This window comes from Rhinatrema bivittatum, chromosome 3 (genome assembly GCF_901001135.1).
Source record: "Rhinatrema bivittatum chromosome 3, aRhiBiv1.1, whole genome shotgun sequence".
NCBI lineage: Eukaryota > Metazoa > Chordata > Amphibia > Gymnophiona > Rhinatrematidae > Rhinatrema > Rhinatrema bivittatum.
The window spans coordinates 122,948,289-122,966,495 of record NC_042617.1 but is presented as its reverse complement, the minus strand read 5'-3'; the positions used below and the strand labels follow the sequence as shown (position 1 = coordinate 122,966,495).

The 18,207-nt window shown below is 44.2% G+C and overlaps 1 protein-coding gene across 5 annotated transcripts in view; it reads left to right on the top strand.

Annotated features, from left to right (window-relative positions):
* COMMD1 (copper metabolism domain containing 1) overlaps positions 1-18,207 on the top strand; it is a 362,389-nt gene that overhangs the window by 323,059 nt on the left and 21,123 nt on the right. The window contains exon 3 of one of the 5 annotated variants that reach the window (XR_003855403.1): positions 2,059-2,208. The exons of the other annotated variants lie outside the window; for them this stretch is intronic. The gene's annotated coding sequence lies outside the window, so the exon portion shown is untranslated. The remainder of the gene's footprint in view (positions 1-2,058; positions 2,209-18,207) is intronic. 5 annotated transcript variants of the gene reach the window in all.

Here is an 18,207-nt window from a genome sequence, read left to right as displayed (position 1 = left end):
TGGGTTTGGGCTTTTTTGTTTGTTTTTTTTAAGACGGCTTGGAGTGTGTAAGACTTAATGCCAGCCCTGGGGCTGGCGTTGAGTTTTCCATGTTAAAACATGCGCATGGGCGCATGGTGATTGTTTGGCATCAAGAAGTAATATCTAATAACCTCGTCTAAATGCCTTTACATGTGGTGAGCACTATTAGCTACGCTCTGGTTTGGGTGCATGTTGTGGAGACGCTGATCCCCTTGTTGCATTGGATGTTAGCCTAGTGCGTCCAAGAGCTCGTTAGTCTGTGCGCTAGGCTCAGCGTACGATATAGCATCGGCCTGACAGTGCTCTGCTGATATGCAACAACCTTGGTCTAGAACAGCTGTTCTCCACCAGTGTATCCCCAAAAATTTGACATAGCAAGCCTATACTTTCTATAACAGCCACATGTGCCTGCTGCTTGAGGAGAGTGCAGAGCAGGGAGTACCTGTGTGTTTTTGGTAGTCTGAAAAAGTACCCGAACAAAGAGCAGATGTAAGTCTGTGCAGGTACTTTTCCCAGCCCATTTTTCAAAAGGGAATATTTTCCCTTTGGAAATTGGCATAAGTCTAAGGGTAAAGACTATCTACAGACTTTATAATTTTGTGCACAATTTGAAAGCTGCTCAAGAGAGTCTGGCTTCTTAAGATTTCAGTATTTGCATATTTCTGTTTTTAATTTATGGTCTTTGTAGTGTACTTAGGCCTGCTGCAGCCCCAGGACTAGATCAGGAATACAGTAAGACTGGACCAGCTTAGTTAGGGTGCAGGTATTTATTTACAGTGCTTCAAAGATACAAGAATCAAAATAGTAGCTCACCTTGCCTGAGGTAAACGTCCACTGTCTGAGTGTATCGTAAGGTCCCACCAGCTCCCTGGGGGCCTCCTCAAGCTCGCTAGGCCTGTGCTCTTAATGGCAGGGTGAAGGGAACCTCCCTTTACCCAGAATCCCCTACGGCCTTCTGCCTTAAGGAGACGTGGGTTAAAAAGCTGAACTGGGCTCCATAAGGTAGAATGAGGACGTTGTCTGTACATTCAGTCACATACCATCACCCTCAGCTCAGGCATGTCCGTTCAAGCATCCAGACATGCCTGGGGCACATCCCGGCTCTGTCAAGTGCCTCCACCCTCTGGCTGTATTGTCCCCAAAACCCATGATTTGTCTCCATAAGATTGCAAAATGAGGATAATCTTGACCCAGGACTACTGGGTACGGAAGCTCGCAGAGGACAGCTGCTTCTAACACGGCTTGCCCTGCCGCGGTCATCAAGAGGACATGGGAAGTTGAACACTTTTGTTTGTCCCCATGTATACATGTTGCTATCTCTATTTTCTTATCATTAATATGTCCTTGAAAAAATAAGTCCTGGTGAATGAGGATTTTGTTGCAGCCAGAATCTACCAAGGCCTGGGCAGAGGCTCCCTCCAGTTTCACCTGGATTATAAAGTCCTTAAATTGTGCACGTGGGACCCCCACAAAATTGAACTTTGGAGGTTTGACAAATTGTGATCCCAAGCGTTTTCCCACATGTCTTTAATATTCTGTCCCCATTTCTTTGCTGCTTCTCACATTGTTCCGCTATCTTGCATTCTAACTCCAGGTCCTCAAGCCAAGGACATTTTTTCTTTGAATGACTTTCTGTTTTATAGAAATCACACTCCCGTAGGGCCGATCGGGTTTCTCCTATCTGGTGCACTTAAAGACTCTTCGGTCCCAGGCTGCTTATATGGACAGCAGTCTTCTTCGTGCCCGTTCTCTGCACAAAGGGCACAGAAAGAGAGGATCTGCATTGCCCCATTTCCAGGTTGTCCCGCCTCTCCGGATTCCCCTTTTTTTTCCGGGTTGCGGGTTGTCTCTGCATCAGAACGTTATTTTTAAGTATGTGTACTTCTTCCTTTGGTGTTGGCTGGGTCAGCAGGCTAACATCCATAGGGTCACTTCAGCCAACTTTTTTATAAAAGCAGTTATTGATATTAAAAACATTTTCTTTTATTTGCATCATTTTAAATAATAAAATTTAGTATGGGTTTGTTTTTTTTTTAGTTCAGTTGCAGAATGTCGTGTGCAGTGTGTCAACGTGCGTGAGCATCATCTGTCAAGTGTGTTGTGATGGAAGAACAGGTTGTGAACCACTGCTCTTATGTTTAAACGTTTTTTATTAAATTTTCCAACGACAAGTAATACAACACTGAGGTGAGTGGTACTCTGAACCCCCTCAGAAATAAACGCCAACACTATACAACCCCAAAGATATCCCTCCCACTCTTCCCTCCCCTCTCCCCCCCCTTTTTTTATTATTATTAGTGAAGTTCACAAGTGAGTATCAGTCCACTTAGTCAATAAAGTATGTCCTTGCACTGGCTATAACATAAGATGAACAAATCAATCATTGATGATAAGGCTGCGTGCTCAGTGCAGGAGAGACTGTAAGGTTGCCACACCTTAAGAAATAGCCGCCAATGTTTTGGGGAGGTCCTTTGCGCCATACATTCCATATTCATCATATCATGAAAACAGTTCCTCCAAGCCCAGAAGGACGGGGCATCAGTAGTTCTCCAAACCAGAAGAATCACCTTCTTTCCTACAAGACAAGCCTTATGTAAAAGCAGACGTGAGCCAGAATCTCGAATCCTAATCGGGGATATACAGCCAAATAATAACCACAGAGGAGTAACTGGAAAACCTACATCCAACAGGTTAGCCATATAATCTGCCAATCGACGCCAAAACTGCTGTACCGAGGCGCATGTCCAAAAAGTGTGTGACAATGTACCCGTAACCTGACCACAGCGGGTACAAAGCGCCGAAGAAGCTATAGTCAGTTGAAAAGCTATTTAAGGTGACACATAGGCCCAGCTCAAAAATTTGTATTGTAGCTCTCGATAATACATATTGATCGAGATCCTGGCTATACGTCGAAAACATCTCTTGAGAATAGCGTGGGTTACAACAAAGTCACCATCCTGGTTCCAGCGAGCCTCTAGGTAGGAGCACGTGTAAACCTCCAACTTCTGTCTTAGAAACTTATAATAAAAGGACACCGATGGAGTCACTGCGTGGGCAAAGCGAAACAGCCTATCAAGGGCCCTAAACACCAAGGGGTCCTTCATATCCACCTCCAATGAGTTTATATAGTGTCTAATTTAGAGATAGGGAAAAACATGTGTTGCTCCAAACCCATAAACTCCCTGGAATTCTTTAAAATGAAAGAGTTTCCCTTCTGTCGTTAACAAGTGACCCACCAGCCTGATACCCCTGGATTGCCAATCCCTAAAAGGAACAGACTGGGAACCCAGGGTGAAATCTGCATTACCCATTACTGGTAAAAAATAGGCACACTGAGTAGGTATCTCTAAAAGCTTGGTCAATCTCGCCCATGTCTGCCGAATTGGCTTCACAAGTGTTGTCTGATTAAGAAAGGATGGAAGCTGTCCAGATTTAGCCTGCACTATATATTCAGGGGCCATCGGGAATAACAAAACTTTTTCTGCGGGAAGCAGTGTATATACATGTATGTCCGTTAGCCAGTCCCTTACCAGGCGTAAATTACAAGCCAGATTATATGCCGCCAAATCCGGTATCCCCAAACCTCCCCTGCCCCCAACGCGCTTTTAGCCATGAAAGCGGGAGACGAGATTTCTCCCCTCTCCAAATAAACCTGCGTAAAGCGCTGTCTAACTTTCTAAGGTCCGCACATTTCAAAATTACAGGCAAATTTTGTAAAAGATAAAGCCATCTGGGTAAGACTGTCATTTTGAACAAATTAATGCGCCCATTCAAAGAAAGAGGCAAGGTCTCCCAATTGGCCAGGCTCTCTAGGGTGGATTTCAAAAGTGTGGGGACATTGGCCTTGTAAATTTGTTCCGGATCAGCTGGGAGCGACACACCCAAGTAGTGAATCTGGTCTGCAGCCCACTTTAATGGAAACTCATCAGGCCAGCTAGCTGGCAAGGTAGACAGGTAAGGCAGCGCAAAGGACTTAGATTCATTTAATTTAAAACCTGAAAAGATGCCGAACCCCCAAATCAAGGATAATAAGGAAGACACTGAGTCTACTGGGTCCGTAAGAAAGACTAACAAGTCATCCGCAAAGGCTACACTTTTAAAAATGCTATCACCAAGGCGGACTCCGCGAATCTGACGTTGGTGAATAGCCAGCAAAAGGGGCTCTAATTGCAAGATAACTAGTAGTGGGGACAGGGGGCACCACTGCCTTATCCCCCGCGTCACTGCAAACGTCTCTGACTGAGCTCCATTAGCGAGAACAACCGCTCTGGGATCCTTATACAGCAATTGCACAGCTTGCAAAAATAGACCCTCAAATCCCATTTCCTGCAGGATGTGAAATAAATAAGGCCACTCCACCCTATCGAAGGCCTTCTCGGCATCAAAAATTACAGTAGTGAAGTATAATATAAACTTGCAGTTTTCTTATTTTAAATCAAGCAATGCAAAAATAACACTGGATATGGCCTGTTAGCCAGGGCAACTAACATACTCATACGGATAATAAAAAAATAAGGAACGCTAATAGAGAAAGGTTGGGGAAAAATAGTGAAATGCACAGCTTTCAGAAATTGTCTTTATCCCTGAGTACTCAAAAAAGGGGGGAGGGGAACAGATCCACACCAATGTCACCAGTTTGTAAAGGGTGCACCCTGTCCCAAACCCAAAATTGTGGGGGAAGAAAAAAAAACAAGAAAATGAAGAAGGCCCTCTTGATGGTGGAGCTGGCTAGATGACAAACCACCTAGATGAGCACTGCAGTGTGTGGAAGGTCTCTCTCTCCTGGGGAGCTTCCTCAAATGGTTTACTTGGTACTAAATAGAAAGCAGACGTGGTTTCAGTCTTACAGAAAGATCATGGTCCATCAGCTTCTGTTTCCGTGCCCTAACTCATGTGGCTGTGGCAAGGGTTTATGCTTGACTTCGACTGAAAGGCTGAAGCAGTTAAGGCAATGAAATAAACTTTCTCCCTCTTCTGCTAAGATACACTCTGTGCAAAGTTTAAATTAGTCTTTTAGGAGAGTGATTCAGCCATGTGCTCCTGGGCTTGGATATCTCTGGAAAGGAAGTGCTTCAGCTCCTGGCTCCTCTGTCCCTTGTTGGGATTTTACATGTAGCTCAGTTACGAAACAAGAACAGCTATCTGTCTCTCTGTTTCCTCAGAGCACAGACTTCTGTCTCTCCCTCTTGATAAGTAATTCTTCAGGAGAAGAACTGATTGCAGTGCTGCCAAATGCACTCCTCTCTTCCTGGATCCTGGCTCCAATTCCTGGCCATCCCGCCCCTCTCACACAGGCAGAGCCAGCCAGTTTGCACATTTTATTCCTTAAATGGTCTCCCAGCATTCCTTTGGCTTGCTCCTCTGCTGGGTATGTAGTGCTATTCTCTGGGCAGGCTAAACAGTACAGCCCTTTTTCCAACTTATTAACACTGTGAGTGCTGGATGCTGATTCTTGCAGAACATTTGTCATTCACAGGAGAGCACTCAGGGAGTTTTGACATTTTTATATTCCTTCACTTTACTGTGTCAGTTTGCAGTCTCTGCAGGGTTGAAAACCCCTTTTTGACAAGTTCAAAACACATCACTCAGATCCAGATGCAGTTCGGTCCACATTGTAAGGCTACAACACATGATAAGCTTGTGGGGGCAGGAACCTGGTTTATGGTAACTTGCTACATGAGGTTGAACAGCATCTGAGCTGGGATTGTAACCAAGATTAAACGGGATGGACTTTTGATTTCCCATGAGCCTAATTTACTAACAGGCCGATACAGTAAAGTTTGCAGGAGAGCGGGCGAGCGCACAGGCCAGTGTCCTGTGCGCGCGATACAGTAAAACAAAATATTTAAATTAGGGCCCGCAGTAAAAAGAGGCGCTAGGGACACTAGCATGTCCCTAGCGCCTCTTTTTGGACAGGAGCAGCAGCTGTCAGCGGGTTTGACAGCCGACACTCAATTTTGCCGGTGTCTGTTCTTGAGCCCGCTGACACCCACGGGTTCGGAAACCGGACGCCAGCAAAATTGAGCATCCGGTTTTCAACCCGCGAGCCGTGGGCTGATTTTAAATTTTTTTTTTTATTTTTATCTTTTTTTAACTTTTGGGACCTCTGACTTAATGTCGCCATGATATTAAGTCGGAGGGTGCACAGAAAAGCAGTTTTTACTGCTTTTCTGTGCACTTCCCTGGCACTGGCAGAAATTAACGCCTACCTTTGGGTAGGTGCTAATTTCTTAAAGTAAAATGTGCGGCTTGGCTGCACATTTTACTTACTGTATCGTGCGGGAATGACTAATAGGGCCATCAACATGCATTTGGATATTGCGGGCGCTATTAGTCTCGAGGGGGTTGGATGCGCGTTTTCGACGTGCTATTACCCCTTACTGAATAAGGGGTAAAGCTAGCGCGTCGAAAACGCGCGTCCAAATGCAGGTTAACAGTGCGCTCCACCGGTGTGCACTGTACTGTATCGGCCTGTAAGTTATTATTTAAATTAGTTTACATAGGAAACAAATTAGATGGCAATGCAGGAGTCATTTTCTGTAATAATGACATCACAACCATGTTTTAATAATTTATATTTTGCGGAATTGTTTCTATTTCAGTAGTGTTTCCTTTAGACAATGCAAACATCGGGGGATTTATTGGCCATCACTGAAACAAAACATCACTAAGTCGAAGAGCTCTTTCCATCGCTGGTCCTAAACTTTGGAACTTTCTCCCACCAGACCTTAGAAATTGTACAATCAGCACCTACTTTTAAAAAGAGACTCAAGACCTGGTTGTTTAACCAAGCATTTCCTTAACCCCAACAACCAAGCTCTTAACCTCATCACTATCGACATCAGCCTCGACATAGTACCAGCAATTATACCAGCATTTATACTCATTTTTTTAAAAATATATTGTATTTAAATTGTATTTAAATTATAATTCCCATGTTCATTTTAATTTATTATTATTATTTATTATTTATTTATCCAAGTTCATCCTACCTTGTTCATTGTAAGACATTATTCTATATATTGTCAAGTTATTTGTTGCAATGTAAACCGAAGTGATTTGTAACTATGTTACCAGAACGTCGGTATATAAAACTGTCAAATAAATAAATGAGAGATGGGGATTTAGTAATCCCAAAAACCGGGCAGCCCAGACACCCATGGTTCTATCTCGCCTCCACCCAGCCTAGCTGGACTCCACCAATTACACATAAGGAAAATGTGATATAATTTGGATGAAATGGCTGCAGCTGTTTATTAGAGTCCCTAACAGGAAAGTCTAATTTGCCGCTGGGTAGGTGCCAATAACTCTGACATTTCTGCCCAAGCAGAACCGTGGAATTCTCACTCCCTGCGAGCCCCCAGACAGGCGTCAAGACTGCCAAACACTGGAGGGGATTTTGGCCCAGCCAACATACAGCAAGCCCTGATGGCCGCCCCTCCCCTGACGGCAGGATCATGTGCTCCTCCGGGCCAATTGGGTGGCCGGCGTTGGGGCACATCTTGATGATGTCACCGCTTCCAGTGTCGGGCCAACCTGGAGGAGTGGTGTCAGAAGCTGCGCCACTGCAATAAGGAATCCCGTGGCGCCAATAGCATGATGCCGGAGCCATTATGGTCACCACGCGGAGGGGTGAGGAATGCACCCCCGCTCCACCCCACCCCGAGCAGAGGTAAGGCCCAGGCGCATCAGGGGCGGCAGCCCACATGGGTGCATCAGTCACCTAGTTATTCGCAAGTGCTTGCACATCCGTGCTGGGAGAGCCTCCCATTAAGTCAATCCCCTCTTACCATCTTATTTTTCCTACTAGGCTTGTCGTTGTGAGTATGCTCTTGTTAGCTGTTCCTCTTGATGCTTTTATCTCTATCTCTCCTGATCATTTGCTTACTTAAGAGTAACGATGCTTGATTTCACATTTTATTTCAATTCTTGAATAGATGGGGAATTATTCTTCACATTTCTTTGTACTACTACAATCACCAACAGTCAGAACCTGTGGATTACTGCCCTCTAGAACCGTAAGAGACCAGTAGTATCCCTGTATTCTGACGTGAAATGCCTTTCACTTCCCTCCTTTCTGCCTCTCTCTCTGCTGGTCTTGAAGGTATGGAAAGACTATAGCAGATTTAATTTTCACATAATTTGCCCTGGCAGTGCTTCAGTTGGCAACCCATGCTTTTGTGTCTCCTGGAGCCGCCATTTTAGGCAGATGGACTGCATGGTGAGGCCTCCATGGGATTGCCATCTTAGATCGGCAGTAGCTTCTAAAACAGTGAATAAGGGCACATAAGCCCTAAGGTATTTGTGTGGGTATGCAATTTTTTTGTCCTTTTCAAGCTGTAGCTTGTAGAGCATGCCTTTTTTTTTTTTGGCATGTTTTGAGCCCTGCCCAGTTTGCAGTTCCCTCCTGTATTGTGAAGCTTCCTGTGTCACTCCATTTTCTAGTGTAAGGACCGCAGGTGGGCTCCTTCCTGTTCTTGTCTTGGAGTATGAGAAAATCAGGTCCGCGTGCCTTTCCTGGTCTAGTTTGGGAGATCTTAGTACTCAGACCATGGGAGTACCTGGATTGCACCCTTCCCCAAAAGACTGAACTGTTTTGGGGGCGCCTCCAGCACAACACAGAACAAAGCACAATCTAAAAAAATAATGTGCCCCTCCCCCTCCCCAAACAGAGAGGTATTATACTGTATATGAGACCAGGCCTCTACTGCCAGGTCCTTCTGTTTACAGTGTAAGGAGAAACGGTCAGAACACAGCATGAGTAATACTTCTCTATTTATTTTCTCCATAATTTACTGTACACACTTCTCATAGCTCCTTTAAGTTGTCTGTTTCCAAAACTCAAATCCTTCGGTTTTGGATGTTGTTCTATATCCTTAATCATCTTTGTTCCTGTCCTGGATGTATCATGTCCTGCTTTTGATTTTAAGAAATTGTACAGGAGAGAAGGGCAGAAAGAATTTGCTTCAGAGGTTGTGATTGTGGAAGCAGTAGTGTCTCTTAGTTGAATGGAAGACTGGGGATTTAGAAAATATGAAATCTACCACTTGGATGATTAAATGTGCAGTGGTTGGTTGGTTTGTTTGTTTTTTTTAGTCAAGAACAGCTGGTTAATCAGATTTCTAAGCCCAAGCTATTCGTTAATGATTACATGCTAATTGTTTTACCTTTTATAACTGCTAATGTTCTCTCGTTTTATGAAAAATGAATTGTTGGAAGATGGCAAATATATGCAAGGGAAAAAACCATTGCACTTACTATTTGTACTGAAGGCTGTGACTTTGCTTTTCCTGCATCTGACTCAGTGATTTGATTCTGCATTCTCAGTTCTTCCTTTTGTTTACAGTAGATTTTTCAATGTATGGAAGTTACTGGAGACTGAACTAGATGGTTTTGTCCCTCCTGTCCTTCAGAGGAACCCTTAATTTTCCCACCTTACCTGCGCTGTGAACATTTCTAGGTGGGCCGCTTGACCTCTTTTTATTGCAGTAGGAATTACTCAGTGCTGTTATTTCTAGAACTTTAGCAGACAGAACTCTTAAGGGTGAGTTCAGCAGGTGGGTCTCGGATGTTCCTATTTCCTGTCACGACTTCTCACTGATTCAAGAGGCTCCTTTCCTCGGAGAACTCCTGGTCTGTAGCACATTGTTTGCTAAAACCTTTCCTGTTGGAAAAAATGCATTTTCTCTTCATGAAGATCAAGTCGAGGCTTCTGCTAAAACTGATCAGATTAGAAAGTATCGATGTATCCTGTGAGTATGTGTTGTGTTAAGGTAGGTCACTTTGCCCACGTGAAGACCTTGGTTGTTAGAAGCTGGCGAGAGCATTTAATAGACTCTGTAGCTGAACTGCCTGTACAAACTATCCATTTCCAAAACATTCTGGTGATCTGGAGGGACAAATATTTCAAAATATTGTAGCCACCAACAACAATATGAATCACATAAACCCCGAGGTACCTGGGAGTGTCAGTTCTGTCTTAGTTTAGGAATAGTGCATCACATGTTTTCAGAGTATTAATGACTTACTTAATTTTTTATTTTGTGCCTTTCTCTCTCTCTCCCACAGAATTTCTTCTTCTCTCCAAATTTCCTCCCCTGCCAACCCCCTGAAGCTATGGCAAAAGTCACTCCACCATTCTCACCTGAATGCAAAAGCGAACTCTTCATCATATAACTGCTTTCTTTTAATTTCATTACTCATGTTTTCTTTCGCTGGCTGTGGGGAGAAAGCCTTTCCTGGTTTCCTGTTTCCTTTTGTTACCTTTTGTATGGAAGCAATATAAGGAAGTGGGAAGCTGGAGGACATTTTCAATTAGTTGAATATTCTCTCCCTGATCTTACCTTTTCCAGAAGGGCATGCTCTCATTGATAGTCATTCATCCCTTCAACTCAAAAAAATTAAATATCCTCACAAGTGGGCCAATACAGTAAAAACGCGGGAGAGCGGGCAAACGCCCGCTCAGGCCACTCTCCTGTGCACGCAATTCTGTATTTAAATGAGGCCCGGCGACTAAGGAGACGCTAGGGACACTAGCGCGTCCCTAGCGTCTCCTTTTGGACCGGAGCGGCGGCTGTCAGCGGGTTTGACAGCCGACGCTCAATTTTGCCGGCGTCGGTTCTCGAGTCCGCTGACAGCCACGGGCTCGGAAACTGGACGCCGGCAAAATTGAGTGTCCAGTTTTCGACCCGACAGCCGCGGGCCAACTTCAAATTTTTTTTTCTTTTTTACTTTTTTTACCCTTCGGGACCTCCGACTTAATATCGCCATGATATTAAGTCGGAGGGTGCACAGAAAAGCAGTTTTTACTGCTTTTCTGTGCACTTTCCCGGTGCCCGAAGAAATTAGCGCCTACCTTTGGGTAGGCGCTAATTTCTGAAAGCAAAATCTGAAATCAGACATGGGAAAGGGATTAGAGATTATTTCCCAGTTTCTATCTCACTGATGAACAGAAAGACTATTGAATGTGCCTTATATGAAGAGAAATTACTTTGACTTCCTGTGGCTTTCAGAATTTAACAGAAATAAAGCTCATACCTAAGTATAGCAAAAGTTAAGCTGAATCAGTCCGTTGTGCTGAAACATTTTATGTGGAATGATTTCAAAGGTTTATCAGCATTAGTAGTGCAGCATATTGAGTCTTCATGTTTGGTTACAGTGCCAAGCAAAACCTAGGCCATTTACACTTGCAAATACTCTGAGCAGATTATGAGAACTTCATACCAGTACTGCAGTGTAATTCAGACCTGACTCAAAATTAGGAATACAAATTGTTTTTTGAACTGTGAGACTCCTAAATACTGTCATTCTGGAGAGCCAGGGTTCAGAGATGTATGTTATTCAATCATCTCTGAAAACCACAGTTGCTTAGTGCTGTAACATGATCGTGCAAACCCTATGGTATATCCCTTTCAACACGGAACTGTGAAAACACGCACATTACTAGGCTCCGTCTTACTGAAAACAGTGCAGATTTGTAAAATTGAGGCTAGCAGAAAGTTGGCATTGGGGAAGGAAGGTGTAAGCACTCCCCAAAATGTATCTGGCACTCCAATAGGCAAGCACTTGCTCCCACAGTAACGATGAATATGCATGGAGCTGGAAGCAACAACAGAGAGACATCAACCATGGGTCATTATAAAGACGCTAAGCTAGTCCTAGGTTTGTTCTCTAGCTCTTGATTGCCTTAAAAAAAAAAAGGCAGCATGATAGACTTGTAGCTATGTATGGTAATGGGATAGGACTGGTTTAATAACCCTAGATAGGGGAGAGGTGCTGATAATGAAGGAATCCTATAAATGGAGATGAGGATTGAGGAAGCAAAAGGAAATACAGGGAAAAATGTCCAAGAGAGGAACAAGCTGTGTAGAAGAAGGCCTGAGGAAGACTTTGCAGGAGAAATAAAGAAAGGGAGAACAGGATGGAAATAGAGAGGTTGGAGCTAGAAAGACAAGCAAGAGCTTTAGTCTGTGTATGCAAGACCAGGAGTGTGTACGAGAGAAAAACCGAGGACATGGGGAGACTGAGAAGTTTGAAGAGATTACAGAAAACATAAACAAGATAGAGCGCAGTGTTAAGCAAGAAAGAAACAAAACAAAGGAAAAATGGCATAGAAAGAGAAAGAAGAAGACAGAGCAGCACGTGTGGAAAAAGCACAGTCAAGAATGCAGTAAATAGCACTCATGAAATTACCGGTAGTTGCAGACAGATGAAAAAATCACTGACGGTAACTTTCAAAGCAGTGCGCAAGCGCACAGGTATGCACGTTCGTCAGCCCGCTCCCAGGGACGCAGTCGTTTTGTAACCTATGCACGTGTGGCAATCCTGCATCTACCATGTAAGAGGGGAAATTTTTACAAGGGATGCGCGCTGACATCATTGTTACTCTTCCCAGTTCATTCCCAGTTCACCCTGTTAAGGGATAGGACTTCCAAATCCCCCTAGTTTAATTGCCTCTCCCCCCCCCCCGCCCCCCATTAGCCCCAACCCTTAAAGCCCCACTGGCTTCCTTAGATCTTTTTGGTTTCGTGACTTACACGTCATCCATAGCAGAGGTGAAGTTACCTGGCAGGGGACCCCAGTGCGCTCCCGTGTGCATAAGTATTTATGCGCTGAACTCTTGACCAGGCCCTGACACGCCCATGCCCCGACCACGCACACACTCCGCCCCTTTTTCTTCACTTTTTATTTGTGTGCGCAGCGGGAGATACGCGCGTACGTGGGCAGCTTATAAAATCCTCTCGGCACTCACCAGCCCGACTTGTACACGTATCTTCCAGTTTTGGCGCACACCGGGCTTTTAAAATTCACCTATTTATTTTCTAAAACAGATTATTATATTACTATTCTAGTTCCTTCCTTCCTTCCTTTTTTTTTTTTTTTTTTTTAATTACCAAGGGACTTTTCTGCTTTGGCAAGCTGAGGTCACCCTTTCCAAGGATGCGGAATTTTCCAAACTCTGGGTCCTAGGATTCAGAGAATGATGGTCCCCTTTCTGCTCTTAGAGCCTCAAGGACTTTATTACATGATCTGAGCGAGAGACCCCAGTCGTAGCCATACAGGGTAACAGCAGTTCTCCAGCTTCGTTCTGTTCCAAATTGTAGTCCAAATTGTGCCTTCTTAAATACAGGAAAATGAGCAGTCGCACCTGGTTAACCAACACATCTTGTTCCCTTGGGCCAACAGAGGCAGTGATAGCTCAGATGATGAAAGCAGATGTGCCTGCCCTCCTTCTATTAAAACCCCTGTGTTTGGATAAACAGACTAAGACAGCAGAAAATATACCTGCACCGTACATAACCTGTTTCCTACTTGAATGGAAACATAGGTTCATTGTTTTATTGTTGGATTGCTAACTTATTTCCTCTTGGACAAATGGACAGTTAAGTTGATTTATTTAGTAGGATGACAGCAGAGATGCCCACGATATGCACACTTGATTATTAGGTTACAACTAACTTGCTTAGAAAATCAGAAGCAGCCATCTCCCTGGCTTCCTCCCCTCCCCTTCCCCATAACTGGTTCCATTCCTGCTTTTAATTATGGATGCACAGCAAAGGGCTTTTCCATTATTAACCTTTTGGTTGCCACCCAGCATGCAAACACATCCCAATACCGATGACTGTTTACATCTAAACCCTTTGTGAGATTTTGTGGTACTGTCTCTAGTTTAAAAAAATGGGTTCTCTCTAGAGACTGCAGGCTGCACTATAGTTTTACATTTCAAGGGAGATTTCCCCCAGACTTTCTCCAAACTGCTCACCCGCGCATCGTATATGCACTTTTATTGTGCCACTGACCGTGTTTGCACAGCATTGACTTGTCCGAAATGACCGAATGTCTGAGTGTTCTTCAGAGTGAGTCCGCTGTTAATAGATATTTTGTTTTACTGTTGCTGAAAATCTGTGCAGTGTAAAAATCTTGAACTTTCTAAGTGTGAAGCACATCGGAAAATGTGCCTTCCCTTCTGTGCCATCCTGTCCCCACCACGTATTAAAGCCTGGGTGATAGCTTTCTATGGTCCCCCTAAAAATTATGGCCCAATCGGAACATATTAAACTACTCCTCATTGACCTGCTGAGGGGAAGGGGTACTCCAGAGATCCTTATTCTTGTTGCCTACACGTTTCCGACCCAATTCTTTACCTCTTCCACAGCCATATTCATCAGCTCCTTCCATGTCCCTGTAATGTAGGAGGTGGGGGGGGGGGGGGGGGGGTGATACACCGAGGTCAGCCAAGAGGTTGAGTCTGAATCTGCTGCCACCTGTCATCTGCAGTGCTCATAGCCTCAGGCCACCCAAGGAACAGGAGTCGGGGCCTGGGAATCAACCCTGGGTCTCCTACCACCGCTACTGAATTTCTGATTTCCACGTGTTCAGTTTGTACCTGCCTACATTTGAGAAACCTGGGGCATGGGGAGAGAAAAAATGACTTGCCAGAGGTCACAGAGAGTGAGTGAAAAAGCTGAGGTCAGAATCCAAGTGGCATGCTTTCATGCTCTTCCTAATAACTACTTCTCCATTATTAAGGTCCATGCACAGATGTAGAAAATATAGATAGATATGTCTGTCAGTCACACCGCTATGCTGTCCTGTATGAAATGTATGCATTTTATCAGAGCCTTTTCATCAATTGTCACCTTGTTGCCATGCAAAACACTGTATAACATGAAAATTAGTTTTTTGCATTGTGAGTGATTCCTCTAGTTATGTCTCACATCTCTATTCTCATTTGCCCACAGCACCAGAGGGCTGGAGATAATATTTTGAATGACAGTTATCAACTGTTTTCAGGAGATCCTGCAAGCTAAATAAAATCCTAATCTCAGAATTTACATTTTTTTGGTCATTACGAATGTGATCATAATAGTTCTCACATGAAAATGAATTCCCCTGTGCTCCCTCACAAGATAGGATTTGCAGTAATATCATTCCAGACATGAGGGAGCTGCACTGTAGGGGTTACAGTGAAATACAGTCAGGGAAAAGGAATGCAGAAGGATTCCATACATAGCAGAAAATGACAGTGCTGCTTGGTTTCCCCATCCATCTTCAAATTGTTGATATAAACCTAACATCCTGATTAAAAATTCTGCCGTAGCATCAATGTTTCATAAGCATTATTTGAAAAATCCTTCAACTGGAAGTATCCTTTATTGTCTTAGAGGGGTTGATCTTCAAAAATATTTAAAACCAAGTTTAATGTGTGTAATAACCTTTGGGCCGGATTTTCAAAAGGCCCGGCAACATGCGTACAGCCCTGGGATGTGTGTAAGTCCAGGGGCTTTACAAAAAGGGTGCTCTGGGGGGTGGGGCGCGGGCGTGGCCAGAGGCCTTCGTATGGCTGCTGGGCCTGGGATAGTCTGCCGGATGTTGGCCGGCGCGCGCAACTTACTTCAGCCCCAGGCTCAGATAGGGCTCGGCGCATGCAAGGTGCACAATTGTGCACCCCCTTGTGCGCGCCGACCCCGGATTTTATAACATGCGTGCGCCTGAATTTATGGGACAAAAGCTTTCTTAGGGTATCAAACGTTAATATGGAATATTTCAACTTCCAGTTAAGCTGGTTTGCTGAGAGGTCGCAGATCCGATGAGCTCTGACTGGGCTTCCCATTTCGGCACTAAATTTGGCTGTGGGCTGCTTTGAATTGCTCTCATTGGAATTAAGAAGAACCCTGTGGGTTGTTTGTTTTTTTTTTTTGCTTTTCTAACTCTTTTCAAGATATGACCACAGAGACTCTGCACACCTCTAGAGACAAGAACCAGCAGTAAGCTTCTAAGATGGCATCCGAAGCAGAATGCACACTGCTTGCATTAAAGGAGGCCGTGATTCAAGAGATTTCGAAGAATGTTACTGAAGCGATCTCAGACAGGCTAGATACGCTGCAATCGTCAGTGGATGTGATTAGAGAAAATATGAACAAACATTCTCACAAAAACGAAGAATTGGAGGGCCGGGTATTTAGCCAAGAAATGCAGTTGGATCAGGTCATGACACAGCTTGCAGCACTAAAAAGAGAGAGAATGCAGAGCTGACCAAGAAAACTAGGGGAGAAGAAATAATATATGGGCTAGTTGGCTTGCCAGAATCTGTGAAAGGTGCTAACTTGCTGCAAGTTATCCAGGTCTTGGCTGCCTGAGGTCTTAGGCCTTGCGAGAGTGACTGAACCGGTGACAACCAGACCAAGCCCCGACCCGGCTTTACATAAATTTTGAACTATGCCAATAAGCATAAAAGCCAGTGGCGTAGCCAGAACTGATTGTTTTGGCCAGGCCCAAGGTTCACATGGGTGGGCATTAAGCGTATAGGTCTGAGCCATGGCAGTTACACTCTTATTGATAAGTAATTCTGTGGAGTGCACCTGACAACAGATTTCTAAATAGTGGGCAACTGCTGTCATATTTTATAGGTGATACTTTAAATATTTTGAGGGTAATTTTCAAACAAACTGTATAAGGTTAAAGTGTGGATTTATGCACATAAATGGCTGTGTGCGAAACTATCCCAAAGTTACGCCTGCACAGGAGCAGGTGTAACTTTGTGTATGTAAATTTACGTGCATACTGAATAGTGCGTGCTCTGGTGTGTTAACCTAGCACATCTTTTTGAATAGAAACTATAGTATTTGCTGTGGATTTTGTATTTTTGTGACCCTAGGGCTTCACAAGACATCCAAAATTCTTGAAAGAAGTACAGTAGTCATGAAAGTTTGGCGGCCACTTCTCTTTAACATATTGCACCCTCCCATTCGGAAGTGCAGACTAAAAAAATAGAAAAAACAAAATGGATTGCTGCAGATCCCTTCACAGAAACATCACACTAGCAGATCACGTCACCTCAATCACACATGCAGAACACAAGATACTCACCAAATGCAGAATATATGACCACAAAGTAGAAACAGAAATACACAGACAAAAACTGAACTGGTAACCCCTAAAAGCCTGACTCTGCCTGCAGTGCAACACTGGAAAAAAACAGAAATCCATTTCGTTCCATACTGTGTATCAGAGATGCACATTTCCCAGAACTGACGGAGAAAGTCAAACACTACCCACACATGAATGAGCAGGAAAAACTCCTGGGAGATCATCACGTTCACAATTAGACACCGCCTTCCTCACCTAAAGGAGAACTTGGGAGATTTACAGCAAGAATATAAGTACAATAACAAGCATAAAACATGCAAAAATACATCATCAGAAAAGAATCTAACAAGTTACCATACTTAATCCACAAGTTCATCCATCCTCTACAGCAAAAACAAAACAGAGAAACAGCTGCAGCAGCTACAGCAACAAAATATGTTGTATCCTGCCACTAGTCTAGGCCAGAAATGTAACCTGACAAGGTGCAAAATGGACCTGTACCAGAACCTGAGAATTGTCCTTTCTGTTGTCCTTGTTTTAAACTGTAATTTTATTTTACTGTTATTACAATTATGTAATTTGCTCACATATGTTCCTTTTATTTTAATCATTTTATCTATTGTTTTGGTAACATATGTACAAATTGTGAGGACAAGATAGTTTCCTGACCTGGAATCTCTTAAGTCTATACCTCTGTCCCCAGCAGTCTCTCTCTCTCTCTCTGTCTGAACACTCCTTCACCAGGTGCTGATGCAAACTCTTAATACTCATCCTGCCATAATGAGAGAGACAGACCCTGGTAGAGAGGAGGGACATGGAAAGAGACAGCTGATAAGGGGCTGAGACTTGAAAGACTGCTGGAGGGCATGAAGGGGGAGAATTTCACACTCATCCCTTTCCCCCTTCCTCTTTCAGCAATCTCACACTCACCCTTCTTAAAGCCTCTCATTCCTAATAGTCTCACGCTTGCCCTTCTCCTCTCACCAGTCTCCATGAGTCTGGCACTCACCCCTCTCCCTCCTCCATGCCATCACCCAGCAGTCTGACACTCACCCCTCTCCTCCTCTTCCTCCTCCATCCCCAGTATTCTCAGTCTCACCCTGTACCCCAACCACCCATTCCTGACAGTCACACTCACTCTTCTCCGTGTTTCTGTCAGTCTCACTCTCCCTCCTCTCCCCCTGCTCACCCATCCCTGGCAGTTTCACACTCAATTCTGCTCCCCTTCCCACCCATCCTACCCACCCCGACAGTCTTGCACTCTCTCCCTAACCACCCATCTCCAGCAGTCTGTCACTCACTCCTCCTCCACCCATC